The sequence below is a fragment of the Rhipicephalus microplus genome, chromosome 4 (genome assembly GCF_043290135.1).
Source record: "Rhipicephalus microplus isolate Deutch F79 chromosome 4, USDA_Rmic, whole genome shotgun sequence".
NCBI lineage: Eukaryota > Metazoa > Arthropoda > Arachnida > Ixodida > Ixodidae > Rhipicephalus > Rhipicephalus microplus.
Genome location: NC_134703.1, coordinates 170,497,845 through 170,510,046, shown reverse-complemented (window position 1 = coordinate 170,510,046; position 12,202 = coordinate 170,497,845).

Genomic DNA, 12,202 nt, shown 5'->3' with positions numbered 1-12,202 from the left:
CCTTGGCCCTCTCTTTTTCTTCTTTTTCCTTTTGGGTGACCCACTTCCATTGTTCGGCGCAAGAAAGACCCATCTTCTCACTAAGAGCTACTAACTTTTCGAGATCTATGGTGTCCCGCAAATAAAACCTTGCCACGTGCAAAAAGCATCTGCCTAAATCAGTCTATCGGAACACTCTTCTGCACTCGTTAACGAGAACACTGAGCGACACACAAAATTGTTCTGATAGCACTATCAACTCTCTTTCTCTTTCTCACTACTTTGGACACACTGTGCACCAAAAAGGTCCTGTCGCGGACGCCAGATTAATTGTCACAGGTCCCGTTAATTAGGGAGGTGATCGCCGGGCTAATTCCAAGGAGCGAAATATCGGCCCCCTGAACTCCACCATGAAATCATGGATAATTTATAAGTGGTCCCATTTGGCGCGCCAGCGGACGCCGGCTGTGGCCCAAAGAACAAGTCAGAGCCGAGAGTTGATAAACAAAAGAACATTATATTCTCAAATATGGCAGATCAAATTGATGCATAAATATGCATACCCGACAAAAGTTGAATTCGATATGTCACCAATCAAACAACGTACTACACAGTACAATCAGCCACCCTGAAAACAACGGACACAAATACTAATACGCACTACAATGCAGTCGCATGCATCGACCAACCAAGACACTTAAAGAGTAAAGAGTTCAAAAACTTATTCAGTCCAAAGTCCTTGGAAAAAAAAGTCTGAATGAGAGTCTTCCGAGAAGCACTCTCTCAAAGTCCAGTGCTGTTGTCGTTCCGAGGCCACCGAAGTTTCTCTTGCAGGAAACCTCACGTCTTCAACTGGCCGCTCCCCAAGCACCAAGCTTCTTCGCCGGTAACACGTCGGCTTCCTACGCTCAGCTGTTGCTACGCGTCTTCACCCGCTGGCGGTAGACACACACTCCTGCCTGTAGCACGAGTCTTAACTTCTAAAATGGAAATCTTCTTCTTCTCCTCCTTTGTCACTGAGGACAAAAAGCTTCGCCCTACACGGCGCAAAGACCCTACGCACACTTGCGCAAAACTTTCATTTTCTGGCTACGCATACGGGCGCGAACTTTCTTCTTCTTCTGATCTGATCCCATCTCTGCTGCTCGGTTAAATACTCTTCGCACTAGATTCCAGAAAATTTTCATCGTTTCGTCGGCGCGATGCACAGTCAGGGCTGGGGAAAGCGCGAGCCGTTTCGAGGGCCGTCCGCGACTCGTGGCGCAACTCTGCATCACCATGCCCTTTACCCTCGAGAACCTTCCAGGGCTTGCTTGGCCGCCGATGAAAGGAGGATGGTCGGCGAGACTGCGCATCCAAGAAGGGAGGGACGGCGCACCCGGGGAGCCTTTGGATGTTTGTTTTCTTCTTTATCGTTGATCATGAGGCGCCTCTTTGCGCTTGATATTGTTACTGTCACTAGAATTCAGCGGTGCGCGCTTTTTCGGAGCGCTCGTTTGTGACACAGTCACACAAAAGGTTCCATGGTGTAACTAAAATTGGTTATTAGGCCAGGTGAGTTGCCCTTCAAGAAGCTACGCTGTCTGCGTCAGCGTTGCGAGGTGAAAGAGGGGATAATGTAGGAAAGAAAAAAATAGGTGAAGGGGACGCGTATGGGCCAATGTGGTTTGCGCGCCGTGGAGAGGGATGCCTAGAGGAGAGAGAGGAGAGAACGAGGGTTGGCTAGTAGATGCTACCTGCGTCGGATTTGTGAGGTGATAGAAGAAGAGAGCGTAGAAGAGACGATACCGGAGGAGGGAATCCACAATAAGTGTAGTGACGCCCTCTAGAAAAATCCTCGAGAACTGGTCAGACACCCCCCTAAGAGGAGTCCACCGCAGTTTCTGGCCACGTCCACGCCGGGACTAGTAAACCATGGCCCTCCGCCCAGTCACAGGCCTCCTGGGCTGCCGAGTATTGGACTGAGAACTCGGAGTATTGAAGAGTCCTCTCCCAGTCTTCTGTGCTGAAATTTGCGCCATGTAACGCCGGGCTCTGCGAGAGCATGTGAACGAGTGTGCAGTTATGGGCCTTACAAATAGGGTACGCTGGAGTTGTTCAATCAGCAAAGTGGCTGAAAGTGCTACGAAGTTGGAATGAACCTAGCTGTAGCATCTGAAGAACCGACGACTGCAGTTGAGGGATCTTAGAATGCGGAAGTGGGTACCTCCACCTAGACAACTGATAAGGGGACGTCACTTCGTTAAAGGTGTCAAGTGGATCTTTAAAGTTATACGCGAACCCACCTCCGTACCCGCCCGGACTGCCACTCCACGTGACTTCTCGCGCATGGTTATGGGCAAGTTCGTTGTCGTTGGGAAGAGACGGATGCACCTCTCAGCCCATGTAAGCCGGAAAACCAATTGATTGTGTGGTATCCTACTACACCCTTGGAGTTTAAAATCGCGGCAGCCTTCCTCTAGATTATTTTCTTCAAAAAGGCTTGGGCAGCAGCCCTGGAGTCAGTAAATATCTCTGGACGCGAAGGGTCCATCATCGCCAAGGCTATCGCTACCTGCTCTGCTACGGAGGCAGACGCTTTCCTTACGGAAGCTTAGTTGAGTACGCGATAGCGATGATCTGGACCACAGCTACAAAACGATCGGAGCGGCCATACTGAGCCGCATCGACGAAAGCTACACTGCCCATGGACCTAGCCACGAAATCAAGGAGAGACTTGGCCCATGCCTTTCACCGGCCAACACTGTATTGAGGATGTACGTTACGCGAGAAGAGTGCCACCTCTTACGTGCCCTTCATTGTTTGTGATAAGAAAATCTTCTGTTCCTCCTCTGCCATATGATATCTCAACGACTGCAGGAGGTGATGCCCAGCTTTCGTGAAGGAGAGTCGCGCGAACTGAGCTAGTGTTTGGGCCTCGGTCACATTCGTAAGGGTGTTCTGCATGTCCAGACTCATCATCCTATCCGTGCTGGTGCTCATGGGAAGGCCTAGTACCCTTTTGATGCTTTTACTCAATAAAGTGTCGACTTTATCCTCCTCGCAGTTAGACCAATTTAGCGAGGATGCCACGTAAATATTGTGGCTCATGAGGAATGCGTCGAAGAGCCGAAGAAGATTGCTCTCCCTCAGCCCTCCGCTGTGGCTGGAAACCCTCAATTTTAGTCTGAACCTGTTCTCCATTTAGGAGGTGATGCGAGCCGAAACCTGCGAATTTCTGCCGTTGGATTCACGAAGGAAGCCTACCACCCGAAAAGAATTGACTCTAGGAATCAACTGCCCATCACGTGTGGTTATAATAATCTGCGCCTGATCAAGCGGTGACTCCTTCTTTCTTCCGGATTGAAGTGGTCGATATAGAAGCAATTGCAATTTAGAGGGGGACAGCTGAAGCCCTGTATCTTGTAGAAAACCTTCTGTGATAGACAAAATAGATTGGAGCGCCTCCTCCACTTCAGAATTTGAACCACCCGTGCACCAGACTGTAATGTCGGTGGGATATAAGGCATGGTTGGTATTGGCTACAGTGGAGAGGTGCTGCGAGAGGCCTTTCATGGCTATGTTGAACAAAAGGGGTAAAATTACCACTCCCTGCGTCGCGCCCCTCGCACCCAGGGTGAAGGCCTCCGATTTCTATTCACCAATATTTATGGAGGCTTTGCGGTCCTTCAGGACGACGCGAATTTGACGTTGAACTTGGTACCTAATCCCATGCGCTCTACTTGCTCCAGTATAAAGTGATGTGAAATCGCATCAAAGGCCTTGGCGAGATCAAGGGCCAGTATTCCTTTAACACATCGGGTGTGTCGGTGGATAATTCGCCTCTTAATCAGCAGCACCATATCCTCGGTAGAGAAACGCGGCCGGAAGCCCACTATGTTATACGGAAAGAGCTCTTTATCCTCAATATAACGAGGTACTCTGTTGTGTACCACATGCTCTATCACCTTCCCCACGCAAGATGTGAGGGAAATGGTACGTAGGTTATCCATGGCTAGTGCCTTGCCCGGCTTGTGAATGAGTATTACCGAGGTGGTCCGCCAGGCCTCAGGCACGCAACCTTCGGCCCAGAGGGTATTGACCTCTTCAGATAACTTAGTGAGGAACTGTCCGTAGAGATTGCTCAGAAACCTGTTTGTAACGCCATATGAACCAGAGGCTGAGCGGCTAATAAGAGCATGAAGCACCTTTTCGATCGCAAGGTTCATAGAGGGTGAGTCCATTTTCTCGAGCGGCTTTCTCTAGTAGACCGAGTAATTCCAGTCCCTGGAAGGTATCGCTCGGCCAATTCCTTGAGTAAAGTGGTGTTAGTGACTCCACTGCTCTGCTGTGTTGGAACTAAGCGGTCATTTGCCTACCTCTGATTACTTTTGGAGTTTGTCTGATCGAGTAGTACCTTCAAGATGTTCTATTTACCTCTGGTTCGAATCTGCCCATCTACCTTTGAGCAAACCTCGTTCCACTGCTGCCTAGAAAGCTCCTGACACTATCCTTCAATATTTTGATTGAGGAGAGCTATGCGTTTCCGGAGCCTCCTATTTAGCTTTTGTGTACGCCATCTCTCAACCAACAATTTTAAAGCTTTTAATAGATGCGCAAGACGCGAGTTTACCATATCCGCCTGTAAGTCAGTTGGACAGTATTTGTTGCGAGAAGCTCATCCTCCGTGATTCGAGAAAAGAGTTGCTCTAACGCGGCATATTCGGTCTAATCAGCTTTCCGGCGATGCTTGGACTTGTCCCAGTCCATCACCCTGTACTCTATAGGTGGAGCCGCCCGGGTATTCTGCATGACTGCGAAGATTAAGTATTCACTTCCAAGGCTTTCTTGAAAGTTTACTCACTGAACTCTCTCGTCATTTCTTATGAATGTCAGACTCAGAGTGGTGTCTCTTGAAACGGAATTGGTCAACGGGGTTGGGAACTGAGGGTCCGTGACCATCTTCAAGGAACAGTCCGTCATAGCTTTAACAAGGTTTTTCTATTTACCAGTGGCCTTTGAATAACCATGGTTGGGTGAGGTGCGTTAAAGTCACCGATAGCTACGAGTGGTGTCTTGCCTTCAAGAGTAGTCGCCTTTGCGACCACCAAAGAGAACGCCTGCTTGTAATTTTGAGGGCTGCTGTATACTTTCAGTACAAATATGCTGCACTTAAGTCAATAATTTGGACTAATTTCAACCAGCTGGGCATTCGAAATAGAGTTGCCGAGCACAAGTGTGTGCTCTAAAAACGAGCATTTGATCAAAACCAAGATAGCCTGACCACGTTAACCTTCCCCCCTAAACGATATAAATCGATAGGTGGGCAAGGCAACTGCCGCGTCAATGGTTTTTTGTAAAGCAATCACATGTGGCTGAACCGCCAATGAAGCAATGTACTGCTGGAGGGAGGCCTTACGCTTTCTGAACCCCGCGCAGTTGCACTGCTAAGTATCGAACTCAGTTGCGGTGGTAACCGTGACATCTGCTACTGGTTTATCGACTTAACAGCACGTCCATATTGACGGGAGCCTGATCAATTGGCGTACTGGGGCGTGTAGAGGGCACAAGTGAAACAGGTGTCACCGGGACAAAAGAGTTTTCGCCTGGAGCGAGTCTGCCTTCGATCATGGCAACATTACATGCTACGAGGTCAAAGAATACCACCTGCCGTGCTACCGCCTTTTGTAAATCTTTGATTGCTCACAAGATGTACAAGTCGGAAGCCGCCGCTACCTCTCCTTCAGTACCTATCCTTCTTTTAGCCGGCCGCAGCTGCACTGACAAAGACCGCACCGGGGCTTGTGTGGTATTTTTGAGAGCTTCAAATTCTATCCTCATGTGCTTAAGCTGCGCTTGTAAGCTAACATTTTCTTGAAGTAAGAATGCAATGATAGGGTCTTCTTTTTGTTCTGGCAGTACCGCGTGCGTTATTTGTGCTGTTTGCTGCGCCGGGCTTGACTCTGCACAATCCGCCCAGGTCTTGGAAACCTCTTCGAAGCGTAGCCTGGAGTGGGAGCATCCCTCAGAGTGGGAGCATCCCTCAGAGTGGGAGCACCTCTTATGGTGAGCGCGCCTATTGCAGCGAGAGCGTCCTCATGAGAGGCTGCGACTCTTCTCAACAGCTGTCGAGGGAAAGCGCATCCTCTTGGTTGGTGCCACGCTCGAATCCCATAACGTCAGACGCGCTTGGTGCCGCCTGCGTTTCTTGGCGGCCTTTATACGCCGTTTTCGTCACCTTACCGTGTAGGCGACTTAGAATTGATGCTTGCAGGACTTGTCGGCTGTTATATTTGCCCCCCCCCCTGTACAAGGCACATGTCGGCTGGCACTGCTGATCATTCGCGGCACTGCTGATCACCCGCGGCACACTTTCTTCGTCAGTGTCGGGCAGACATGTGCATGAAGTCCACGAGCTCCCCATCCATAACAAATGTCAGTCTGTCTCCTGTAGAACGTACACCCTAGCATACTCGTACCACACATAACATAGTTGGGTGCCTTGAGATCACTGAAGAGAACGACTGCACCTCCATGTCTTTAGGGTTGCGCTGGTTGAGGATCATCGCCGTCAACTGTCCCTCATCGATGTCCACGTTGACGCCTCGGTTGACACCTTTGCAGGTGAACTACGCCATTCGCGGTGGCCATGCGATGGCCAGCCGTTCCTTCCCTTTGAGAGAGGCAGACAGTTGTTGTCAGGGAGAACGCTTATTATAACCTAAAGCAGTCTGGCACCCAGGCGCGTTAGCGTCTTCATGAAAAATAACTTCCCCGTGCACCACCATCACCTCCAGCATGATGCCGTTCCGTCGGCGAGGGGTGGATGCCCGGTCAAAGAAAAGTCTTTAAACAGGGCAAAAAAACAGGCCTACCAGGTCAAAAATGGGCTCGGTAGAATTCTCTCGATGAGATCTGTCGAAGGGTGTACAATTGCAGACGATTGAAGCAATACTCTGACAGCAATCATTCGAAGGCGACAGAGACGCCACAGCGTCTCTCGCCGACGCAAGAGCTTAGAAAAACACGTTCGTTCGCACTGGACCCTCGAAAAAGTTTGCTATGAGAGATGCCACATTGAGGGGTTGGGAAATGTCTACCACCTGAGGTTCTTTAACGTGCACCGAAATCTAAGCACACGGGGCTCCAGTATTTCCACCTCCATCGAAATGTGGCTGCCGCCGCTGACATATCCAAGATCAGACATTGTGGGTACAGAACGCGACGAACAGCCCTGGTCTGTCCGCTGTGTGTGCAGTGCCCCATCATTGTCGATGGTATACACATCAACATAAATCAACTTGTATATAGCCACGGTTCGTGTTGTTTTAGGTAACCGTATTCTGATTAGAAAGCCAAAATACGAAATAATCGTACGGAAGCCATGATGAGCTACTGGCACATTAATTTAATTTCTGCTTCCTGACGCGCCCGACCTGTTCAAGGGAAAATTCGACGTTCCTTATATAAGCTGGTGGACCAAGAGTGGGAGAAATTCTGCAAATTTATTTTTGTAAACCGATTTCAATCATATGGAGGGTGACTCCTGAAATTGTTACGATTCACAACAACGATACGAAGGCGGGATGAGTACGGGGAACATAGTCCCCGTGGGTGATGACGTTTAAGGTTGTGTTTCCATAGTGCGTATTGCTGAATTATCTTCTCTCACTCGAGGAACATGTGATTCCCACAGGGCGGGGCTCTTAGCCCCAAGGCTAAGGCTTGGGTGATCTGGTACATTTTGCAGAGAATGTAATGACAGCGCGGACATTCTGACATACAGAAAGGCTAAGGACAATAGCAAGTGGACAATAACAGAAAAATAAAAAACAAAAGTAAGAAAAAATTAAAATGAAAGATGATAACAAACACAAACACAAAGGACAATAACAGGGGCTGAATTAAAACCGATGTTCATTATGGCATGCCGACACGTTTATACCAAGGCAGTCAAAACAAAGGTGAGTATACCTCTAATATGCTGTTATCCCTCTGATGTCAACATCACCACATAACCATAAGTTGGTTAGTATGGTGTATATAACCCACTTTAAAAATGACTTTTTTATGCCTGAGATGAGTCACGGGTGTTTGTGTCACAAATTGGTGATGCGGTGACTGGAGTCAGAGAAATAGTGGCCTAGTGGTGGTAGTCAGGTGTGTTTTGAATGCCGCGGTGAAAATGTGTTCACACACCAAAGTTGGGATCACTTGTAAGTCAGCGTCGTCATAGTCCATCCTGTGTTTCTGAAAATTTCAGCGCTGTTCTTTCGTTTTTTTGTTGCCAGTTTTTTTTGTTTAATCTTCGGATCATTCCAATGAACCAGGTCGTAGAAAGGACGAAGCATTCGGTATTTTCGTATATCATACAGAGTGGCCAGGTTTGGCCTTGTTGGGCTATTTTGGCTACATTATGATGTTGGCACCAGAAGAGCATTTTTCATGCTTCGCTATTTTTGACAATCTATGAATATTTTGCCAAGCTCATTTCTCATTATCGTTCTTGCTGTACTTGGTTGACACTTTCAAAGATCGTACGCAATGCTCAGTGCAAGCTGCACCTGCTGTGTTCGGGTAGCTTCAGGACTGTACCAGATCATTTTGTTAGGATTGCGGGCATGACGCGAGCGTCACAGATTCTTCTAGAAATAAAGACGAATATTCTACAGCACATGTATAAATGCCGCCACACATCACTGCTTGGCAATTGATCGACGGCTTACGCTTATTTTGCTGCTATGTTTGCGAGTGTGTATCGCTGTAATCAGACTTTCCCTTCATGAGCCACAAGATTGAACAAGTAAACAGTTCGTTCTTGGGCCTACAGTCTACGCCCTTCATCGACGTAACGAACCATGATAATATAGCGACATCGCAGCCGCTGGCGTTCGAGTATGTGAATTCAAAGCATGGGGAAGAAAACGTGTTTCCGCAGCTGACAGAATTGAGCAGAAAGCGTGGATTACGCATAGGCCTCCCAACCTCGGCCAGGGGACGCTACACCGCGCGCGTTTGGCCACGTTTCTAGCGAAACTCAGTCGCTCGGTACCCCGCTCTGCCTTATGCCTGCGCTGTCTCAGCACGTTGACGCGCTCTTCACGCACGCGCTGTTGTCTGGTCGCTCTGCACGTGCAGCGTCACCTCTGACTTGCTCGAAAGGTTTAAAAAGATTGTGAAAACGTTTTCACGGTGTACGTGCAGCGTCACCTCTGACTTGCTTGGAAGGTTTAAAAAGATTGTAAAAACGTTTTCACGGTGTGAATCTTATCAGAACTAGAAGCAATTCATTGACAATCTTTGCGGGACAAAGCAAGTTAAACCGATGCCTTTGAGCGAGTGCTATGGGCATTTAGATGGTGGACAGCCACATTAAAAGTGAGGTGATGGCGTGATTTTTACGTGTATGTTACCTGTAAAACGCGCATTTGCTGCGGAATTTGTGTCTTGTCGGAGCTGTCAGGAAACCACCACCATGCTTTCGCTTGCTTTTGTATATAGCGTTTGAATTTCAATTGCTCGAATGCCAAGTTTGTCACGTGACTCTAAATTTATGAGGAGGTCAGTGTGAAAAGACTAAACTTACAACTGCTCTGTTGGGCGGCTTTAACCATTTCAATATTGAGTGTTCAGTTTGAAAATAATTTCACATTTGCCGAGGTTTTGATCGGATGTTAACAAGGTTGTATCGTAAGTTGAAACACACCTTGTATGTTTTGCAGCTTCTTTGAAAGTATAAAGAGGCGCACAAAAAAGTTTTTATATCTACTTCGACCATGCATGTTTCTCGTGGCGCATGTTTCATTTGAGACGATATCCATGTCGGTTCACGCAGCATGTTCACTGATTTGAATGTCAATTGGGTTGTTTTGGCAGCTCGCTTAGTCATCGTCATGTTATATCATACGCACTAGAATCAAGCATGTTTTTAGTTGCACCGCGATTCGCCCCTAATAACCACGTCAAATTTCGCGACACCATCGAAAATTTTATATCTGCCTTGGTTCATTTACCAACTCCTTTTCATAGCGGCAGCTGTACATCGCCCACAGCTCGAACGCATGCAAGGTTATAGTATTTTACGCGCCAAAATCATCATATTGCCACGTTCCATTTCACAAGTTCTTGTTATCGTTCCGAAACACCACACGATTCTCGGCGCAAACCGCGCCTGCAGGTTTCTAGAAGGTTCCGGACTGTAGTAGATCATTTCGATAAGATCACGCCCACTGTGCGAACGGTACAGATTGTTCTGGAACCTACGCCACCGCCAGCGATAACGCTAGAACGTTCGACGGCAAGGGAATAAATGCCGACGTGCTTCGCCGCTTGTCAGTTGTTGATCGAAGGCCGACGCAGCGTTCGCCGCTATCAGTCCGAGACTGCTATCTGTGCAAGACTGCTGCTGTAATTAGACTTTCCCTTTACCGGCCACAGGTTCGCCCAAATAAACAGTTAAATCCCAACACGAAGTTTTCTGTCTTTGGCCACGTCACGACCCCGTGACATCTGGTGGAGGTGCTGCTTCGTTCATGTACCGGACGCCCCCGTCAAGCCGTGAACCCAGCCCCCTTCGCGGAGAAGACACCGACGCCAACCAAGAGCAGCGAACGAGCCGCCGACAGCAAGGTCTCCCACCGGAGTACGGCCTGCTACAAGATAAGGCGCGGAAGACCAAGACCATGACCTCGACTGCAGCGACAATGACAACCGGAGCGTCCCAGCCCGCGATCGTCATTCATCAACCCAGGGAACCACCAACGTTCCATGGCTCATCGTTTGAAGACCCGGAAACCTGGCTAGAAACATACGACCGTGTGGCCGCCCTCAATCACTGGGACAATGAAGAAAAGCTCCGTCGTGTGTACTTATACCTGGAAGACACCGCAAGGACCTGGCTAGAGAATCGGGAGTCCACGCTGCGAACGTGGGATGTCTTCTGTGGCGCATTTCTTCAAACGTTCGCAAGCGTCGCTCGCAAAGAGAGGGCCGCTGCTCTACTCGAGACCCGGGTTCAGCTAACAAACGAAAAGGTTGGAATTTTCACAGAGGAGATGACCCGCCTATTCCGTCACGCTGACCCAGACATGTCTGAGGAAAAGAAAGTTCGTTTCCTCATGCGAGGGGTCAAACAGGAGCTCTTCGCGGGACTAATGAGGAATCCACCGAACACCGTCCAAGAATTTGTATCCGAGGCGACCACCATCGAAAAAACGCTGGACATGCGCACCAGACAGTATAATCGTCGCCTGACTCCAGAATGCGCTGCTGCTCAAGCCAGTGACTCCGACGACCTGCGTGAAACGATCCGAGCGATCGTGCGGGAAGAGCTGCGCAAACTGTTGCCTTCGGCGCAGCCTCAAGTGGATTCGATCGCCGACATTGTGCGAGAAGAAGTCCGGCAATCGCTTCGGATTCCCAAAACACCGCCGCCCGAGCCAGAAACTATGAGCTACGCCGCTGCAGTGCGCCACAACGCTCCTCCCCGTCCACGCAAAAACGCCGCCCCGTCGCACTTCCGTCGCCAGACGCCACCGCCGCCACCACCCCCACCGACGTCCTACCGTTCCCCAGCGGGCCAGCGCAGTGCACCGAGGAAAACGGACGTTTGGCGTGCACCTGACAACCGCCCGCTCTGCTACCACTGCGGCGAGGCCGGGCACACATACCGCCGTTGCCAGTACCGACAGATGGGACTGCGTGGCTTCGCCGTCAATGCACCGCGTCCGCAGCCAGGAGATCGGCCACGTGACATCGCCGACTACCTGGCAGGAACTCAATGGACACCACGAAGTCCTTCCCGTTCGCCGTCGCCCAGCCGCCGCATGTCACCGCACCCCCGGCAGTACTCTGGCCCAACGCGGGGCCGGTCTCCTAGCCCGTATCCGGGAAACTAAGGGCAGCAACCGATGGAGGTGCGGTTGCTGTGCGACGAACTACCGAAGATCCTCCGACGACGACGCCGACGCGACGGAGCTTTTTGAACACAACCCCAACCAGGAAAAGCCCTGAAGGCAAAAGCTCACTTACCGAAGGTGGCCGGACGACGCAACATGGAAGCAGCGGAACAAGCCGACGCAGCCGTGACCCGACGCCACGCCCTAACTGTAATGCGAGACGGCGAACTAGCGACCTCGACGTTCTTATCGACGGCCACAGTGTGACTGCTCTCGTCGATACTGGAGCCGACTATTCTGTCATCAGTGGGTCGTTCGCCGCGAAGTTAAAGAAAGATAGGACAGCT